Genomic DNA, 6,667 nt, shown 5'->3' with positions numbered 1-6,667 from the left:
AATGATACTCATAAGCTGAAGATCGTCATCTAATAATATTGATTTCCAAAGCGATCCAGAGGATAGCACTTTTCTATTTAACTCATTACCACATTGATATTTTTTTTTTCGCATTAAACTTTCTTGTCTCCTGTTACGACGGTAAGCATAACTCTGTTGGATAATACAGATATTGGTTCTAATGTGAAAAATAAACTTGACATCTTCACACATATGTAGGAATTCTAGGACATCCTGACACTCATATTGTATAGCATTTTTCTTGTTTTGTACTTTGCCATACGGCACGCTAACAACCATGACTTTTTTTTTTCTTTTTGTATAAGGAGGCATAAAACTTTTTACATTTTATAACGTACATACCTTACAAAAAGTGGTTCCGCGCGTGCAACGTCGATATGAGTCAGTTTCCCTTAAAAAGTCCTCCCCGAAGGCACACCTTTCATAGGTACATGCTTCCTAGTTGCTTTGTTTTAATCAATTAATTAATCTAATCTTCGCCTGTCACTGTCACAAAGAAAGCCACCGCTTTTTACATTATTCCACAGACGGTTTTATCAGCTATTAGACATGGTATGCCTTCTCTTGCTAAATCTTTCAAATTAGTAAAAGTAAATTAGTAAATTAGTTAAAGTAAATTAGTAATTAGTGAATTCACCGGAGGAAGGGGCTCCCAGGCCTAGCTAGTAAAACGAAATAACTACAATGTCTCACACAACTAGACTGGCTAGTGTAAATGCCAAGGCGTTATAATCGCATCTGTTACTCGTTTTGCTGAAAATCGGCCAATGCTGCTTTCTGAACTCATTTCCTCAACGGATTCTGAAATTATTTGAATTTATTCTAGAATTTGGACCTAATAAGCATATTTTTACTCTTCGTCCGAAAACCTAAGTACTATGCTCTTCGAAGAGCCGATCAGGGGAAAAATTATATATATTAAGCGCTAATAAATACCATGATACTGATTGTACCGGTTTATCAACTACTATAACTTGGGAAAAGGTACTGTTTTCTTTTAACTTTTAAACGATTTTGCAAATTTTCTTAACGTAACAATTTTTCGTTTAAAGCTTTTATGTAAAACTAAAAACCGTTCATCAATCAGCAAAAAGCGTGCAAAATTTCTCGGTCTACCGTTGAATTATTAAGTTCCTTAAAAACCTCAACATATGCCATAGGACGCCTTTTGTATCAGATCAATGGAGATTACTGGCGCGTCAAAATAAATTGGAAATGGTTCACGTGGTTCAAGTAATTTCAATGTAAAAATTGAGAAATGAGCAATAGCTTGAAACATGATCAAAATATTTCTGTTTTTGAAGAAGAAGATCTATATCCCTTTTTCTGAAACTGCATAGGGTGGGGAGAAAGACCTTTTAAAGCCCATGTCAAATTAATGCTGAATTTTCCTTAGAGTTCAAACGCTTGTTTCCTTTTTATTCATTAACATTGAAAATATTTTGAAGTAATTCATTCTTAGGCAATGAAAATAAGGTAAAATCCCAAAATACGTCGTAGTGCAGTACTACTTACTGTTAAGGGAAGCAACAAATGTAGATAGACCAATTTAGAATGCGCAAACAATAAAAATAAGTTAAAAAAATAAGTTTGAGCGTTGAAGTGAAAATTTTTCGATATCATTTGTTATCTTAATATCAGTCAGAAATTTTAGTAAACAATGCAATTTTTATCAGTTTAAAACTTCTAAAAGCTCATTGACGAGAAGAGGAAATTTTTCAAGCTTAGAATCGAGAGCTGGTCTACTTGTGGATCTTACCACGAGTATTTCAGTTGTACGTTTAAATACAAGTAACGTTTTTGTATAGTATATTTTAAGGGACCTTGGAACAATTAAAATTTCAAAATATGATCATATAATGAATTAAATCTTTTCATCTCTCTCCCAGTTGGCATTATTGGTTACGTTTTGCTCTCGAGTACTGTAGAGATGTGATTCAATTTCATTTTTTTTTTTTTTTTTTTTTTTTTTTTTTTTTTCCCCTCTTTCTGGTACTTTTTGTTTTCTGTAAAATGCAATGCCTTTGTGAAGCTTCTGAAAATACGTTTTTCCGTGTATTCGCGCAGATATCTTTATAGAAATGGAATAATATTGAATTATGTTGAAGGATTGTGTAATGGAAGACAACCATTTTTTACTAATTTTGATCAGAGCTCAAAACCGTCGATTTAAATTGCTTATTAGCTCAAGTTGTTGGGAATTTTCTCCTTCCTTACGGCTTGCTTTCATGGTGTAATTGGAAGCACGTTCGGCTTGCAGTCCGGCTTTGGCATTCCGCAGAGCGCATTGCTGATTTGTCCTGTTTCCCTCTCGGGAATAAAGCTTATAAATCTACAAATCTTCTGGAGATCCACAAAAATGTGCCTTATTAGATTGACTCTGCGATGGAAAGTGAATAGTTTGCTGATTATACAGCGGAAATATTAATTTTATTGTGCAAATATCTATTGTTGCATATTTAAGTTTTATCATAACTTATATTGTAAATAATCTAAATATGCCATTATATATTTATTTCTTCTTATCTGTTTTCTAATTTCATGACAAGTAGTTTTTGAAACATGTTAAAATGTTAATTAGATATGGAAGTCCTCAAATCCTTCTGGTAACCAAATTTGAAAGGAAATTATGTCTCTCAAAGAGAAGTCTTAAATAATTAATTAAATAGATTCAGTTTAAGTACTTTCAAAATCTGCCGTTTTAAATAAGTTACAGTTCTCAAGTTATTTAAAAATTCAATCCAGAAATTTAGATTTACATAACTTGAAAATTGTATCTAAACTTTTAACTTCATTGTTATTTCCCTGCTTAGTAGCAGGCAAGATATGACCGAGTGGCAAAATCACTGGAAACTGGAAATTAGACTCGGGTTGAAATCCCGGCAAACGCAATGACGGAGAAATGTTCGCAACTTTGTTCACGTGTATCGTGAAGTCAAGACAGATTCCAGCAAAGGGATTCTTTCCTTTAGGACTTAGCCCTTGTGTGCTTTGCCGGAACCCAATCCAATCCTTTCTAAAGACAAATTGGAGAAGAAAATGCATTTGGCTTCAATCATGTTAAAATTTGTTTTTCAGAAATACTTTAACGGGTTTCTTTGTACTGTCCGTTTGATGCGACATTCTCATGCAATTAACGTTAGTTAATGAAATGTTAATTTGATGTATTTATTCTACATTATAATGTTTTTCAATGCTGCATGTTTAGTGTGAAAAGAATGATTGTCTCGCTATTGTAAAATTACCGAGTATTGCGACGCCTTTTAAAAATTGGATTTAAATTCAGTTTGAAGAAAATAACCAGAGTGTAATACTAACAGCCCAGGAAATACATTTCTGCTAAAACATCATGAAATGATTTCAGAAAATTTAGATACATTAGTGTTTTGAAAGAACAAAGAAACTGAATAAAATGTATTTCAATTTTTAAAAAAATAAAAATATAAAATTTAGCTATGCAGTATTTGAATGAACGCCAGTTCTAACCAGATTAACTTGCAAAATTAGTATTTTCAGGTACTTAAGTGTTTGTTTTTGAAAAAAAGATGTGACAAATCTAATGAAGAGAATAAATATTGAAAAATCTTATTCTGGTGCTATTCCTTTAAAAGAGATGAAAATGTAAAAGCAGTTAGGCAATTATTTTCCCGAAAATATCCAAAGTGGAAAGTTAAAACCCTTAAAACCAAAGTAAAATAGGGCGAGATAGTTTTTGTGAATCTTTCAAGATAGTTTCAATATCCTATTGAAATAGCATCGAAATATGATGGTGAAACTTCCAAGCCTTCTGTCAAAGTATCTTTGAAGTGCTTAATAGTTTTTGAGAAAAACAAAACCAAAGTAAAATAGCGCGAGACAGTTTTTGTGAATTTTCAAGATAGTTTCAATATCCTATTGAAATAGCATCGAAATATGATGGTGAAACTTCCAAGTCTTCTGTCAAAGTATCTTTGAAGTGCTTAATAGTTTTTGAGAAAACCATACAGAAAAATTACCAAATTAGTCAAAAAGATGAACCAAAGAAAATTCTTCAGTTCGCACAGACATTCCAAAAAGAGGTTGGAAAACAAAAGCCATCTCTGAAATCATTAGGAATTTTTGATAGACACCAGGTTAGCTTTATTTGTGAAATTATTTCGTCTAGAATATTCATTACCTCTAACGAAAAAAATTATTCTGATTTTGCAAAGTCTCCAACATATACTTTTATCCATTTATAAACAGTTCAAATATAGTGTAACAGATAGAGATGGTAATATGGTGATATCGTGGTGAATGTATTCATATGCCTTTACTTTAAGGAGAACTTAACATATTTAATTAATTATTTTACTTTAAGGAAGTCTTTAAGGAGCATTAGTAAAATTTCGGTTTCTTAGTTCAAAATAATCTATTCATAGTTCCAGATATAACTAATACCTGAAATATATCAGGAAAGCTAGCATTCCTATCTGGATACTTTCTTGATACCACGTTGGTCCCAGTTGTGAAAGACTTGGTATAACTGATCCTATTTCAAACCAAAGAAGCTAAAATATACGAGATTCGGAAATGAAGTTAAGGTTAATGGAGATAGAAATGCAATCTCTATGAGTTTTAATAGTCATTCTTAGAAATTACTTCTTTAGTTCAGCTTATGAATATATATTTTAAAGAGGCAACTAAAAGCGTATTTTTACACGTTATTTATGACTTTAAAAATTCTCAGTCGTGGCAAAATTGATGAAATATACGCAAGAAATAGTATTACTTATATTTATTCCTCATTCAGAGATGCTTTTTCGTCTCCCATGTGTCTTCGTGGAGCAAATGGAAATACATCGGATTGGCTAGAATTCGAATCTAGGTGAAGGTATAGCTCGATTTTCATATTATCCTACTTTGAAAGTCTAACAGACTCTACACATTCACTGACTAATCATTTAGAAATTAGTTGATTTGACTGAAGAAACCAAACTATTCTTTAGTATTAAACAAACAAATTTCAAGCTAAGAGACCCAGTTTACCAACAGTTTTTAAATGATGGTCAAACGGAAAACAGGTGAATTGTATTTTCATTCAATATTCTTATTGTAGTCTTTCCATGCGTTTTCCGTATTTATATAATTTTTTCAATTCGAAGAACGAACGCGAATTCAAACATAATCTGTACTTTGTTGCATAACTGTTTCATCTAAAATAAATGATTGAATATAATAACAACTACTGTAGTTTTAAAAAAGAGTAATTAATATGTATGTAGAATTGCAACATAATGTCGAAAAGAAATATTTCATAATGAACCTATTTTTGCTTATATTTTAGCTTGTAATGGGATGTTTAAAAAAACGGAATGGGACCACATTGCTAGAGATATTTTTGAGATATTTGCTTCGAATACTATATCAGTAGTTTTATTAACTTTAATAAATTTAACTAATTAATAATTTTTCATTTCTCAATAAAATTACGCATCCATCTTGAAGCATACGTTTAAAAAACATTTTCACAGACCTTTGCCCCCACTGAAGTAGTTATTGGAATATTTGTATCACACAAAGATAGGGACTACCATTTTTGTGGGAAAAACAGGCGTACGAAAGAAAAGTTTATTTCAAATCAATAAATGAAGGGCAACAATTGTTCATAAGTATATAAGTATTCCTGGGTGTATGAGTCAATAAAAAGGGTTTGAGAAATTTTGGAAAGTAAATAAATTAAAACAGAAACAAAAATTAAAAACTAAAAAAAAAAATTGAAATATTATGGAGTAGGTACGCGCGTACGAAGCTTGTCCTTACACGCGTACGAAGCTTGTCCGAGAAGGACAAATCGTTTGCATGGACTTCTTTCGCCAATTCACATCCTGGGGGCAATATCTTAAAAACTTGTACTAATGAATAATTTCCAGTGCCATGTCCGTATTTAGAGAACTAAAACTGATAGCTTTATTTGCTGATAGCTTTGATAGCTACCAAATGAGTATTTTTCACGCTAATTTAATATTATATAATTAGCATAAAGAATGCGTATATGAATTTTGTTACATAGGAAACAAAATATCTTCAAAAGTTCATAAAATATACAGAAAATTGCAATAAAAGAAAAGGTACGAGATGAAGGCTGAGAAAGAAAAGGGTGAAAAATTGAAAAATGTAGGAGACTTAAGGAATTGAATCTCTAGTAAGAGAAAAAGACATGCTACTCATTGTACGGAACTGGCTACAATGAAATGGTTTTGAAAATTTACTAGCTTCTAAAAGCTTCCATAGAAGGTCTCATTTTGAAATGTTACTTGTAGGTATGAAGGACTCATTTGAAACGTTACTTGTATGCTCCTTAATAAAAGCTGCTAGCAGCTATTGCTCTAGACCCTTAACTCGCTATATGTGAAGTAAACCCCCCCCCCAAAAAAAAATTTTAAAAACAGGTAGCTGTAAACGAATTGTAGAGAAAAACAGGGATACCATGGTTCATATGTCAGATATACAGTTTATCAGATGGATTCTCTCAAGTAGTCCAACAGGAAAAGCGAAGAAGCAAGAAATAAGTGCAATTCTAGAAATTTCAACTGAACTTTTGCAATTAGTGCGTGAATAATTCTACTAGATTTTAACTCGTTATTTTTTTAAGTAAGATTTTACTATACATTATTAGTCTGCATAA

The sequence above is a fragment of the Stegodyphus dumicola genome, chromosome X1 (assembly GCF_044657685.1).
Source record: "Stegodyphus dumicola isolate Sdum_Otavi_A_Nest chromosome X1, ASM4465768v1".
Classification (NCBI taxonomy): Eukaryota; Metazoa; Arthropoda; class Arachnida; order Araneae; family Eresidae; genus Stegodyphus; species Stegodyphus dumicola.
This window is presented reverse-complemented; position numbering follows the sequence as displayed.